This window comes from Myotis brandtii, unplaced genomic scaffold, assembly GCF_000412655.1.
Source record: "Myotis brandtii unplaced genomic scaffold, ASM41265v1 scaffold28, whole genome shotgun sequence".
NCBI lineage: Eukaryota > Metazoa > Chordata > Mammalia > Chiroptera > Vespertilionidae > Myotis > Myotis brandtii.
In genome coordinates this window covers 5,023,681-5,039,459 of record NW_005360676.1, presented here as the reverse complement: position 1 = coordinate 5,039,459, position 15,779 = coordinate 5,023,681, and the positions used below count along the sequence as shown (strand labels likewise).

The 15,779-nt window shown below is 36.8% G+C and overlaps 1 pseudogene; it reads right to left on the bottom strand.

The window, feature by feature from the left end:
- Positions 1–1,666: 1,666 nt before the first annotated feature.
- LOC102260007 lies at positions 1,667–2,076 on the bottom strand (annotated as a pseudogene).
- Between the last annotated feature and the right edge of the window lie 13,703 nt (positions 2,077–15,779).

Below are 15,779 nucleotides of genomic sequence, written 5' to 3'. Positions count from 1 at the left end.
GTGCTGGGCTGGGGACCTCAAGCCATGTCCTCCGCCCTGGCGCCAGGCCAGGAAACCTGATGCCATGCCCCTGGCCTAGCGGGGCTTGACGGGAGACCTGAGGCTGCACCCCTTGCCTGGCGGGGATTGATGGGAGTGGGGCCAACCGGGTCTGGGTCTTACGTGATTTTGAGGTGCACACGAGTGGGCAGGGACTTGACTCTGGATCCCACGGCATGCCCAAGACTCTGACAGGAGAAAGATTTTCATATACATTTAATTAATTTTCTTTCATCTCTGACACGTCTATTATAGAGAAAGGGCAAATAGCAATATTAAAATATTTCCTCTAATTAATTCCCTTTTGATGTGCATGAATTTCATGCACTGGGCCACTAGTTAAACAGTAAAACTTAACATTTAATGAGTTCTTACTATGTGTCAGGAACAATTCTAATAACTTTACAAGTCTTATCCCAGTTAATCCTTATGTTCTATGAACTATACCACTATTATAGTTCGGATGAAGACATTGAGACATAGATTTTAACAACCTTGGCCAAGGATGCAAAATAACATTTATCCTACATCATTCTTCCTCTTAGTCCATCACAGAAGTCCATGATAAGGAAGGGACTTTGACCTGAAGTGTGAACAGTTCACATTTTTTTCTTTGTTGAGGTTGTTTTGTTTGTTTGCATATTCTGAAAAGAGTAAAACCCTTTATAGCATTGGTTAGTGCCTAACATTAGTATGAAGTTCACAATGGGAAACGATACCAGTAGCACTTTCACAAAATCATTTATATTTGTGGAGTATTTTATATATCTTGCTTGATCCTATATAAAAATGCCTTCTGAATCTTGACCTGGTGAATTTGGTTCCCACTGCCGGCCTGAGCCTGGGCCCTTGGCAGCTGCTGCGGCTTTGTCTGGAAGGGTGTTCGGAAGGTCGTCCGGAAGATGTCTGCCCTAATTAGCATATTATCCTTTTATTGGGATAGATTTGGCTTTTGACAATGTCCTCAGTTGATGGCAGGTTCTGTAAATGATTTTTCTATAAAACCAATATCTAGATCCATTTATGTTTTTTACTGGGCTTTTTTTGGAATCTTATCTTTTTAGTTTATAGTTGCTCATTTTTTTTTTCTGTAATCACTCTCAGTTACAAGACTTTCCATATGCCTCTCTAGACCTGCTCATATATTGCTGACTTTGTTACAATTTTTGGCTTACTCATTTTCTCAAAAAGTATTTGAGAAACAAAAACAAAAGCAACAACAACAAAAATACCCTTGAATTTTTGGCATGCTTTCTTTTTTTAAAAAGCTACTCTTTTGGGAAAGAAGATGACCTGAGCCCTCAGCATCTTCTGAAGAAAGTCTTGTGAAGGCTGAGATAGATATTTTTATTGTTGCCCATGTTCAACTGGGCTTTCATTCATTTTTCCCCCTTGATTTTATTTTCCCAACTCTCCTACATGTGTAGCATCTATTTCATGTGGCTATGTAATTTCTTTTACAAATGAGCCTGCTCAGACAGTTTTAAAATAATAGTTGACTTTTTACAGCACTAAGTTAGCCTCTTAGTAATTTGCTTCAATTAAAAATCTACACGCTTTTCTCATGGATTGATGAAACAGGTTGAGAGGGTCCTTCCATCACTCTCTATAGTTTCTGGGGTGGGTATCAGGGTGGGAGGCAGTTCCCTTTATACTCGATCACAGCCATCTTAGCCCAATATTGCTTATTCCGATTTGGGATCTGCAGCATTCTCGTGTAGCCCCCATTCTGACCTTGGTACCGAGGGACCAGCACTTGAAACAGCTTTGGGACCAAGTCCTTCTCTGTGAGACAGAAGTCAGCCATGTGCAGGGCTCTTTCATTGGCGTCTGCCAGCTTCCCATAGTCGATGAGCTTCTCAGTGTAACCCTTCAAGATATATCGACCATACGCGCTCAGGATGCCTTGATGTTTGGATCGCACCAGTCCTGTAAGCAAGTTCCCCAACAGGTGGATGAGGGACTCGGGACCAAGGCGCAGGCGCAGGCGCAGAATACGTGGCCATGGGAGATGGTGGCAGGGACCGACAGCTGCATGTTCCCTGCTACTCCCCAAACACCTGGAGCTGGAACTGGAAACCCAGAATTTATTCTTGTATTATATTTATATTTATTATGACTATTATTATTATTAGTCTACTTTTACCCACCCCTGTACAGGAAATACTAGTAGACAAAGCAAAACAGGACCAAGTTGGGAAGTGTGCTTTCTGTAAGCTTTTTCAGAAGGTAAGGTCACATAAAGATGGACTAATTGCCCAAGAATGGTCTTGGAAGGCACACTAGAGCAGTAGTATAAAGCGTGGACATTGGAGTCATCAGATCTGTGCTGGAATCCCTGCCATTGCCCAGGTGTATAAACTTAGGCAAGTATATTAACTCCCAAGTGTCCAGGTCCTTGTCTGCAAAGTAGGAATGATAACAGTATCAAGGCTATGTAACGTAATGAAGATAAAGCATTTAATACAGTGCCTAGCACATAGTAACCCTCCCCCCCCTCACCCTACCCAGATTATCTGTTGTTACAAAAGCTAGGTCTTCATGAGAAGGGATAATTTGGGCAGGTAGAGAGTGTGGAAAAAGGCTGGCATTTCAGATGAGGGAAATAATGAACTTGAACAAAGCAATGAACATGGTACATGTGAACTCACTGAGAGAAGTGCACATGAAGGAGTGGAGGGACAGGACTGGGCATATGGGGTTGATCTGGAGGAGTGGTTCCCAGCTTTGGAGCCCTAAGAGAGGGAGTGGGATGTATAGTTATCAGAAGGAATCTTCACATCTATTAGTGCTCCAAGCAATACTTTAAACTGAATATATATTACCTACCGCTTTTAAATACATATAGTTGTAGTTGAAATTAATAAAACACAATTTAATATAATGAATCATTAAATTAATAAATACTTTTCAATATATCAAATAATTCTGTTCTTCATGTCTCAACTTAAATCTCACATCCTCAGAGAGATACTTCCTCCTTTCACTACTTAACATAGTCCCCATGCCCACTTTACTCTCTAGTCCTTAATCTGCTTTAACTTGTTTCATAGCACCAAACACAACCTGGAGTTATGTTATCTATTTGTTTACTCTCTCTCCTCTCTTTGATTATAAACTATCGTGATGGAAAGGACTTTGTGGTATTCAACTACCATCACTCCAGCATCTAGACCAGTATCTCTACATGATGGGCCTTCAGTAAATATTTGCTTGAATAAGTAAACACATCTACAAAGTAGTAGTGTCATGTGCAAACAACAGGGCAAATGAATTGATTATGCTATATACAGCCATTTTCATTTTCTCAATGAATAATTTAAATTATAATAGAATCAGAAGACCCTTCACATCCTCTTCATAGTCATCATTAGCTCTTTGCTGAAATGAGAATTTCTTATTAATAAAAGAGGTGCCACAGAAGAATTGTCCAATTATGAGACACATAAGAGAAAAATGAGTCATTGTTCTAAAAGGCTGTAGCTTAAACCTGTGGGAGAACATTGCTGTTGAGATATAAGTACATGACATAGCTATTCATTTCAGTGCACAAATGATAAAGTCATTAATTAGAGCTTCCCCTAAACCCAGACAGGTTAAACTGCTAACATATTATCCAAAATTAGGTAATGTGTGTCATCACTTGGATACCTAGTCATCCAAGTGACAATACATTTTGAACTCCCACAACCTCAGCCACCATAAGACAAAGAACACGTGTCTTGAGATTGCCCAAAGGTGTAACAAGATTGCTTTAAAAAGCAGGATCTGGCAACAGCATGGATGGAACTGGAGAGCATTATGCTAAGTGAAAGATAAATATCACATAATCTCACTCATTTGTGGAACATAATGAACAACATAAACTGATGAACAAAAATAGATCCAGAGACAGAAAAGCATCAATCAGATGCTCAAACCTCAGAGGGAAGGTAGGGAAGGGTGGGGTTAATGGGGAGAGATCAACCAAAGGATTTGTATGCATACAAATAAGCCTAACCAATGGAAACAGACACCAGGGGGGTGAGGGCATGATTGGGGGGGGGTAATAGGGGTATAAGGACACATATGTAATACCTTAATCAATAAAGGGAAAAAAATTTAAGAAAGAGACAAGTTCTGTGATTATATATTAAGCAAGCAGGTCATCAATGGGTAAACTGAACATTTGTTGAGAAACTTGATGTGATCCAAAGTACTTAATATATAGCATTATGTCGAGACATCTGAATTTTTAATATCAATGTCACATTACTTGATCCCCTGTCTTTATTTTTGATTTTTATTCTGACATTTGCAGACACATATCAATTAAATGATTACTAATTATAGGACAAAAGTTAATAGCTCCACTAAAGTATTTTATGTGTCTGAATTTCTGTCTCCCAAGAGTTGTCTTCACTTCATTTTCTTCCTATGAGAGAAATGGAAATAGTGGACATGCTGTGCCCTCTTCTTCTCTCAAGTCAAGCTGTTATTTTTTAAACATAATACATTTGCTCTGGATATTTGTCCACAAATACTATGCATTAATATAAATCATGATAGTAAACAATTACACATGGGATAACCTGTTTATCCATATACTCACCTATTACTACATCAGAATTATTTCTGATATGTCTGCACCTAAAAAAATCCTAAACTCCACCTCTTGCAAATCAAGCAAGATATTTTCAGAGCTAGTGACTTGAATAGTTGCATGTATAACTCCCTTCCACCCACCATATCACCTGTTCCCTAAGAAGCACAGGAGTTAGGCAGGAAATATGTCATGGTTCTCCTACTGGGACAACCTCGTCTACTATCTTGGAGCCAGGAAATATGATTCTTCTGTTTATCTTTTGTCTCTCAATCAAGTAACTATAAGCAGGTCCACAGAGACTCTGTTTCTACAATTTAAAGCTGTTGCTGATCTTTTTAAATGAGGTGAATAGGTTTTGACTTTAGGAAGGGAGGCTAATGGTAGGGGATTTTAGGATCACCAACTATCTTAGTCTGGATTTTTGAGAAAACAGAGCCTGAAGCACAACCTCACTTTTGAGGGTACGCTATTCTGGAGAAGGAGTTAGGTCCAATAGAGCAGGAAAGGATGGAGAGCAAAGGCAAGGGGTAGATTACAAAACTGGCTTGAGCTTTATATCAAGCTAGTGGGATATTTCCAGATGTCTGTATGAGGTATTGTGTTTCTGAATAGTCAGATCAAGAAGAGAAAGGAAGACTATCCTACCCTCTCCTATCTGTCTGTGAACAGAATTCAACCTATGGTGAATCAACAGTAACATGCTTTTAGGTTTTATCACCTGGCTTTTCTAGTAGCCCTGGTGATGACTAGATCCAAAGGCAGCAGTGACAGCATCCACAGCAGCAGCAGTCACACTGCTTGGGATGAGCTAGTGAACAGAAGCAAGTCAGTGATACTTCCCAATTTGCGCACATATAGACTTCAGTATTGCAGAACCAGCTGGGCAGGTTGGTGCACCTCTAGTGTGTCTCAGAGGCAAATGAAGAGCTCAGGTGGAGAGCAAGAGGGGCAGAATAAAGAGTGAGACAATATATTGTCAGGTCTTGCTTAAGGTCCCATAAGGGACTGGGAGCGGCCACCTCAGTGGGATGGGCTGGCCAAGCAGGTGGAGTACCATGAAAACATGGCCCCCACTGTGAAGATGTCAGCAAGCTTTCCTCCAATGAAGCCTGAAATTCCTACTCTATGGTCTATGCTTAGGAGTATAGTGGTAGGTGCCAGAAAAATCTTCTGGAGGATTATTAGGAGCATCCTGCAGAAAATTACAGTCCAGAATCCAAGGGATGAACAACAACAACAAAACTGGGACCAGTCATGAATCAGCAAAGCTGGAAGGGAGTGAGATCCTAATAGAATGCAATCATTGTTAAAGACGAACACCTATTTATGAAAATTCAGCTCGTAAAAGAAGTAGGGAAATAAGCCATTCTTAATTATTACCTGTTCAAACTAGGTTCACTAAAGATATCCAACCATTCTGCATTCACCAAAGTGAGGAAATGTTAACCAAAGCTAATAGTGCCTGCACCATGGGAATGTGAGACACTATGAAGTAATGAAAAGAAAACTACTTGGAAATAAGAAAATCTGGATTCCAATTCAAATTCTGCTACTTATATTGTGACTTGAGAAGTTTATTCAACCTACCTGATATCTCAGTTTTTTTTCCAGTTTAATGGGAATTATAGTGTACACTTTACAGCATTGTGAGGATTATAGGAAACAGCTGAAAATGCTCAGGACAGAAAATCAGCAATTCTTGGTTAAATTAGAAAATACTTCTGAACTATATTTTGTTATGCCTTTTTTTCTTCTCAAATATTTAATTTCACTTGAAAATATGTGTGCCACTTTCTTTCTGCACAACTAGCACATAACACCACTGGTTGGATTCTAACCTAATTTTACTAGGCACTAACAATAACTTTAAAAAAAAATCCTCACTGAGACTGTTTTTATAGTTTTTTTGAGAGAGAAAGAGAGAGAGAGAGAGAGAGAGAGAGAGAGAGAGAGAGAGAGGAAGGGGAAGAGGGAGAGAAAGAGAGAGACAAACAGAGAGAGAGAAGAGAAACAGAGAAAGAGAGACAGAGAGAAACATTGATCAGTTGACCACCTTACCACATGCCCTGAAGGGGATAGAACCAACAACCTAGGTGGTTTTATTCCCTGCATGGGAATAAAATCTGAAACCTTTGCGTGTATGAGATGACATTCCAATCAACAGCCACCTGGCCAGGGCTACTCTTGCATTTTACTCTTGCCATTTTTAGATAAGCAATCTTGGCATCCAGAATTTTAACTGCCATTGTTAAATGAGTTTATTTGTTTTAGATATTTATCAACAGCAATACCTGGAGGTGTGCTTTAACTACAGAATTTTAAAAGATGACAAAAACACTAAATGAGACTATTTAAGAATATTATTATAATAAAATAATTTGTAAAATATACAGTGAATTATATGTAGTGTATTAAAAGTTACCTAGTACAAATAAGCAATGGCCAGACCACATATAAAAATGGAACTTTGACCCATTACCTTTAGCAACCAGTCCAGAAGGGCTACTCTGTCTGCAACAATCAGTTCAAGAGGCCAAACAAAAAGCAATTGGCCCCAATTGACTATGACTTGATTAATAACTTGATTGATGACTGATACTTCTCTATTAGTTTCCCCTGATTTCAATTTAGGACCAGAGAAAGCTAAATATGCACCCTCCAAATCAAGTAGTATGCCATAGTTTTAGCTAGCCCTCCTACAGTTTTCCCATGTGGATAGCTTCCAATCAGGGCATACCTGAAGCCCCCCTCCCTTTTTTTTACTATATAGATTTCTCTCTGCTCTGCTAACCACCTTGCTAAAGCAAACTGTGAATAAATAGCCTTTACTTATTCTCATTTTGTTTGTGTTTATTTATTACTACAATACATATGGAAATTTTATAAATATCTTGTAGTTTAGTTCTAGCATTAAATTCCAGTGGTTTATTATTAAGGAATTGTGTAAACTTTGGTCACCAGATATAGCTAGTAAAACTGTCTCAAAAATTAGACTTTATGTATAATGTTTATGTCAAAGTCCTTATGAATAATTGATTAATTCATTACTTAAAAAATATTTACAACTGTTGTACATACTAGAGATGCAACAATCCATTGCTATAAATGCTAAAAAGAAGCTATCTGTAAATATTAAGAAAAGGAAATAAGCAGAGGTTGAGGATGGAGAGTGATGGGATCAGTACTTTAGACAACACGGTCAGAGAGGCCTCTTTGATGAGGTAACATCTAAGCAGAAATGTGAAAGAAATGAAGGAGCAAGACTTGAAAGTATCCGCAGAAAACTTTAAAGGAGAGAGCACAGAAGTTACAAAGACTGAGGACAACACTGCTGTAACTGAGAAGAGGTGAGGTTGGAAAGAGCAGAGAAGTAATAGGGCAAGGTTATATATGATCTTGTATGCCACAATAAGACTGAATTTTATTCTGTGTTGAAAGGCACTGAGGATTTTATCCAAGACAGCAACATTATCTGACTAATCTATACTAATAAAAAGATAATATGCTAATTAGACTGGGTTGACCAGACATCTTCCAGACATCTGACTTCCTTCCAGACAAAGCCATGGTGGTGGGGGGCAGAGGCAGAGGTGGTTAGAGGCAATCAGGCTGGCAGGGCACCAGTTAGGGCATGACCAGGCCGGCAAGCACAGGCAGTTAAGGGCAATCAGGCTGGTAGGCAGAGTGGTTAGGGGTGATCAAGCAGGCAGGCAGGCAGGCAGGCCAGTGGTTAGGAGCCAGAGGTCCTGGATTGCGAGAGGGATGTCCGACTACCAATTTAGGCCCCATCCTGCAGGTATCAGGCCAAAACTAGCAGTTGGACATCCCCCAAGGGGTCCCAGATTGGAGAGGGTGCAGGCCCGGCTGAGGGAACCCCCCATCCCCATGCACAAATTCCATGCACCGGGCCTCTAGTATTTCAATAAGATCTCTCTGACTTGTATAAAGAATAGATTGAATGGGGTCAATCACAGAAGCGGTGATGCCATTTAGGAGGCAATACAGTATTTCAACTGCTTGTTGATCAGATCATTGATTAGGATGGTATTGGTGAAGATGACAATAAGTGGTCAGATCTGAATATACATTTTAAAGATAGAAACTCTAGAATTTCCTAATGGAGTGAATGTAGAGGGGAGTCTAGGATTACTATAGGATTTTCATCATGGCCAAATTGGTGAAAAATGGTGCCACTTAGAGTTTGAAGAACAGAAAGAAGCAGTTACAAGGAGTAGGAAGAAAGAATTGTTAAGTTTGGCCTATCTTAAATACAAGTGAGTATGTTGGATAGAGAGTTAGATATGCATGTCTGGAGTTCAGAGAAGAGCTCAGGACTGGAAGTATAAGTTTAAGAATCATGAACATATAAGTAGTATATTTGAAAAAAGGAAGTGGGTGAGAGAGAATAAATGTGATAGAGAAGATATCCGAAGGCTGAGTCCTGATAATTTGCAAGTTTTAGTGGTTGGAAAGAGGTTGAGAATTCAGCAAACAGTTTCTGAGTTGTCCTGTAATGAGCAGTTTTTAGGGAGTCATGTAATTTTTTCTTGATTCATATTTTAAGTATTAGACACAGTACTGCCAGAGGCACACTAAGAGCATAGTGTATACTAGCCTGAACATATCTCCTTGGTTAATTTGCAATAAATTAAAGGCAAAAATGTAGCTACAAATTACTGTCTTGGGGTATTTGCTCAATAATTTTCAAAACCTTTGATTAAATCTGTTTAGTCAAACACTAAAGGTACTATGAATAATTTAATTTATATAATACAAATGTCTGTTCAATCCTTCAAAAGCTTAGTGCCTAAAAGTGTTTCTTGTATCAGTCAGAACTGCATAAATAGTAATTCCATGCTGTAATGTTTCATTGGGAAGGTACTTAATAATCACAAAGCAATTTTATGTAGCAAAGAGCACTCTAAAAATTATTACTTTAGGGGATATTCCCATTCATTTTCTTTAGCAACATAAAGAAACATCAATGAGAAAAAAAGGTATTGCTTAAAATCAAGAACCCATATTCAATTCTTTCATCAATATTTTTCACTTCTGACTTACTCTGAGGCTTTAGTCAAAGTGCATAACCTTTGTATAGAGTGAGTATAATGTGTGCTGCCCTCAGAGCTCTCTGGAAGACAGCCAGGGATAATGATAATGGAGATTATAGGTGTGTTAGAAAATGCCTCTTTGACCAGCTGTTGTTTTTAGAATGGCCCTATGATTGGCTAAAGAAAGATGGCATGTGACTAACTTCATATTAGCAAGAACACTTGTGAAACCACATCCCATGCCTGACACAAATTTAAAGGGTTAAGTCCCGGGAGAAGGAGGTTAACACTCATTGTCTTTCATATGTTTTGGATCTCAGAAAAAAGAGTCCAAAATTTCATTCTAGGACCATTTCCAATGGCTGCCAGCTAAAGAGGTAGATGCTATCTAATGACAGAACCACTTCCAGACTATAAACTACAAGGTATGGAAAACAGTGGTTAAAGGGATTCATGCATATTTTAAAATCCTTTTATTTTCTTTCTTATGCCCTTTTATAATTTCCTATGATGTGATTTTTTTTAGTTTACTTCTTATGCTTACATGTTAAATCTGTCCTGTTCAAATTCTATTCTCTCTCCTGAATCTTCAGTGAATGATTAGGCATTTCAATTTATTGCTTAGAAATGTACTTCTAATCAATTTAAAAACATATTGGGATGTTTGTAAAGACATTTGTTTAGTTTGAAAAATTTAACTCAGTTATTTTCAAAGTGTGTACTATAGTCTCCTATGGAGCCCTGAGTTGTCATGGGCTGCTGACATTCAAACTAAGGTCTCATTTGCAGTTTCACTGTGTTGACATGTGTACTGATGGAGCAAAAGCAATATGGTCAAAACTGCTGGCGCCTTAGTGTGAATCAAGACAGTGGCATCGAACTGTACTAGAGTCATTATGTGTGTGCTTTCAAATACTCCAGAAAAAAAAGAATTCCAGTTTCACTTAAGAATATTCTTGATGAAGCAGTAAAAAAATTATTAATTAGATTAAATCTTGATTGTTAGGTACAGGTCTTCTTAAATGTGCTAGCCAACAAAATGAAAAGAATGCATAAACACTGCTGCATGCTAAGTACAATGATTGCCTTGAGGAAAGTTCTCAGACATTTGAGTTGAAAGCTGTAATAGCTACTCCTTAACATATATCACTATTTTTACTTGAAAGAGCAACTGATAGACCAATCATGATTATTTAGACTTGGTTCTTTGGCAGATAGTTGTGTTTTTTTTAAAATATATCTTTATTGATTTCAGAGAGGAAGGAAGAGGGGAGACAGATAGAAACATCAGTGATGAGAGAGAATCATTGATTGGCTGCCTCCTGCACACCCCACACGGGACTGAGCCCGAAACCCAGGCATGTGCCCTTGACTGGAATCGAACCCGGGACTCTTCAGTCCACAGGCTGACGCTCTATCCACTGAGCCAAACCAGCTAGGGCTGGCAGATAGTTTATTTAAAATTAATGAAATGAGCCTGTCACTTTAAAGAAAACAATTAATAATTTGTTGTTTGTGATAAAATTCAAACTCACAAGTGAAAATTACAATTTTGAAAACTTGCATAATTTCCTGTAAATTTGACAACTTTGCAATACTTAAAGACTTTTTATAATGAGATTGGTGTTGATACTATGGAATATTAAATTTTGATACTGTATAATGAAATGTGTAACTTAATTTTTACACTATCCTGTTATACATAATTATTAATAATGAACTACAACGTTCTCTAATGACTGATTACTATAATCGTGTTGCATTCATTTCCCTTACGCACCTTATGCGCAGGTGCACCATTTCTCTCCACTAATACTAGCAGTGAATATTTTAGCAGCCCATTGGCATGTCATTAGTCTTGGACTGACTCGTTTGGTGTGCACAACAGGAAATATTTTACTTTCAGAGAACAAGAAAAATAGATTCATTTGTGTTATACTTATTAATTTGTGCAGTTATTCAGTGTCTGGTAAGTTAATGTTCAAGAAAAAATATTAATTTTTATTAAAATGATCTATTATTTTACGTTAACGATTACTCATTTATTTCAGCCCTTTGTATTCAGCATGTCTATCAAAATAAACCTACATTTCTATGAAAATTGAAGCTTTTATTTTTCTTGCGGCCCACATAAACATAAACCTTGTTTATTTAGCCCATGTTAGCCTTTGAGTTTGACATGCTTGGTGTAGAGTCAAAGAATATACCCAATTATTTGAAGAGGCTATCAAAATACTCATTCTTTTCAACTATATCTCTCTGTGAGACACAATTTTCCTAAAATATTTTCATTAAACAGCACAATGCAATATAGCGAGTTCCAAAAGCAGATAGACATAAAATGAGTTTCATAATTTTTTAAAAATATAGTTCTTAAAAATAAAAATGTTATTTTAAATGGTTTGTTATTGTTATTTTAAATAAATAAATATTAAAATGTTTATTTTAAATTTCTAATAAAGTAAATATCAGTATATAACTTATATAAACCATAGCTGTTTAGGCTCCTCAACAATTTTTAAGGGTATGAAGTGGTCCTGAAACCAAAATTACCCTCTGATTTAATTTTTTATAAGGGAGAAATCAGTCATAACAGAACTATAAATTTATAGGGTGTTAATTTATTAGCCTTGAAACTGTATTTTAAAAGTATATAAGCCCACAAAAAGTTATTTGTTTTTTTATCATTCAGTGACTCAGCCCATCACATATTTAACGAAGTGCTAATGCATCTAATGACTGTGCAGATCAGAAGCTTAAAAAAGTATAATGTTAGTGCTTCAGATGTTTTTGTGTGTGTTTTAAAGCTTATCTCCTAACCCCAGGCATTTAACACAATTATTTCCACAATCATACTGAGGATCTCTAACAATATATATATTTTGATGATCAGAACTTTATTTTACCCTACTTCAAATAGTCTTAGGTTGGTCATAGTCATGTTATTAAAATCCTGGAAGTATAATTATTTTAGAGGATAAAAAGAAATGATGTACCTTAGAAATGATGTAGTTCAAGCTTTCTTTTGTCGGAGACAGAAATAGAAGCCCAGAGAGGAGTAGATAACATACACAATTAGAATGGGACTAATTCTAGAATTAAATCTGGTTTCTTAATCAAATAGTCTTTTCAGTATACTGCTATTTATTCTCTACTGATCTCTACCTTCTGACAACGTGAAATCTTTGTTTTTAGTGCAAAATATTGAATTACAATGTTATAGCAATTCCATAGACCTAAGCCAGCGCTCTTTGAAACTTTCACCTAGTCCTTCACTCCACTAGGAGGGCTCGATTTTATCAAGTCAGTGTTTTGAAGTATTAAATTAGAGGCGAAAAGATTGAATACTGTGAATTAAATTTGGAACTTTAACTTAATTTTCTAGTTAGTACTATCCTAGTTGCTGCTACCATATCTGTTTTATACAAAATAATTTTTTATTGTGATTATTCAATAAGATTGCTAAACTGGAGCCTCTGGGTGATATAGATGTTAACATAAGAAGCGTTTAAGTCTGTGAAAAATTTTTGTGAGTTTATTTGAGCCAAAACTTTCGACAATTGCCAAGAAGCAAAATCTCAACAGATGTGTCTTTTTTGTAATATTTTATGCATATTTTTATAGTATTTTTCCTCTTTTTAAAATATATATATAGCTTTCTCTACACGGGTTTTAAAGCTGTCTCTAGTTATAATGTACATTTTTTGCTCTTGTGAAACAAATAATTATATTATTTGCAGTTGGATAATACTAATAAAGTTTGGTATATTAATACTATTGTTTGGCATACTTACTTTTTGAAACAAGTCACTTTGAAATCTTTTATTAGTTTAGCAGTTTTCCCCTTAATTAGGTTGGATTTTCTATGTAAAAATAATATTTTTACCTACCAGTCTTTCAAAAGTTAAATGTCCTCTTACAGTTTCCTGCCATATCAGGAGCATACAGAAAACTGTTAAATAATATTTAAATCTCTCATTTCAACAATGAGAAAAACCACAGCTCAGAGGAAATAACTTATATTAATACTAGCTAGTTTAAAAAGTATACATATTAATCTGTAACCGATATCTTCTATCCCTATTTAAAGAAGATTACGGTCATCTTCTCATTTGATATAAAGTAATTGAATGATTATTAATGTAGAACAAGAATAAATCATCCTTTTAAATCTTTAAGAGAATTTGATGAGATTTTAGTTCTATATAATAAATTTCTGGAAATTGTATAGTAATGATTAAATCTCTGTTTACAACTGATCTCTATCCTATACCAAAAAGTAGATAGGGGAGAATAACTTGTAATATTTGAGATGTGTCATTAAACTTAAATTTCTCATCTTACTGCTAATTAGGCATCTAACTATAGCTTTCACGAGGAAATCCTGACCAGCCAACATTGCATCATGGCTGATATCATTCATGAATTATAGGAATAAAGAACTCCTCCAGTGAGAAGTACTTGAATTATGCATAGATAATGAGAGAGATAAACGCAAAATTAGTACACTCATTCTAGATAAACGAAACAAAACATGAGGTTTAAAAAGGGATGGAGATTGATAAACTTCAGTGTTAAGTAAATTTGGAACGGAATAAGAAATCAAGCTGTATTACAAAGCCACTCTTCTCAAACCGGCCTGGTATTGGCAAAAGAACAGACATATAGACCAATGGAATAGAGTAGAGAACCCAGAAATCGACCCAAACCACTATGCTCAATTAATATTTGACAAAGGAGGCACGAATATACAATGGAGTAAGACAGTCTCTTCAATAAATGGTGTTGGGAAAATTGGACAGATACATGCAAAAAACTGAAACTAGACCACCAACTTACACCATACACAAAAATAAACTCAAAATGGATAAAGGACTTAAATGTAAGATGGGAAACCATAAAAATCTTAGAAGAAACCATAGGCAGCAAAATAGCAGACATTTGTCGTAGCAATATCTTTACCGATACAGCTCCTAGGGCAGTGGAAATTAAAGAGAAAATAAACAAATGGGACTACATCAAAATAAAAAGCTTCTGCACAGCAAAAGAAACCATCAACAAAACAACAAGAAAGCCCACTGCATGGGAGAACATATTTGCCAATCTTATCACCAATAAGGGTTTAATCTCCAACATTTATAGGGAACTCATACAACTTAACAAAAGGAAGATAAGCAACCCAATCAAAATACGGGCAACGAACCTAAATAGATATTTTTTGAAGGAGGACATAAAGAAGGCCAAGAGACATGAAAACATGCTCAAAGTCACTAATTATCTGAGAGATGCAAATCAAAATGACCATGCGGTACCATCTCATACCTGTCAGAATGGCTATCATCAACAACTCAACAAATGACAAGTTTTGGCAAGGATGCCGAGAAAAAGGAACTCTCGTGCACTGCTGGTGGGAATGCAGACTGCTGCAGCCACTGTGGAGTTTCCTCAAAAAACTAAAGTTGGAACTCCCATTTGACACAGTGATCCCACTTCTAGGAATATATCCCAGGAAATTAGAAACACCAATCAGAAAGGATATATGCACCCCTATGTTCATAGCAGCACAATTTACCATAGCTAAGATTTGGAAACCGCATAAGTGCCCATCAGCAGATGAGTGGATTAAAAAACTGTGGTACATCTACACAATGGAATACTATGGTGCTGTAAAAAGGAAGGAACTCCTACCATTTGCAACAGCATGGTTGGACCTGGAGAACATTATGCTAAGCGAAATAAGTCAGTCAGAGAAAGATAAATATCACTCATTTATGGACTGTAATGAACAACATAAACTGATGAACAAAAACAGATCCAGAGACAGAGAAGCATTGATCAGACTGTCAAACCTCAGAGGGAAGGTAGGGGAGGGTGAAGGGAAGGGGGAGAGATCAACCAAAGGACTTGTATGCATGCATATAAGCATAACCAATGGACACAGACACCAGGGGGTGAGGGCATGAGTGGGGGGGCAAGGGGAGATAAGGACACATATGTAATACCTTAATCAATAAAGAAAATAAAAAAAAGAGATTTGTCAGAATTCAATGAGAATAATAAGTACATTTTTAGATGAGGCATATGGTTGGGAGAGAAGAGAGATG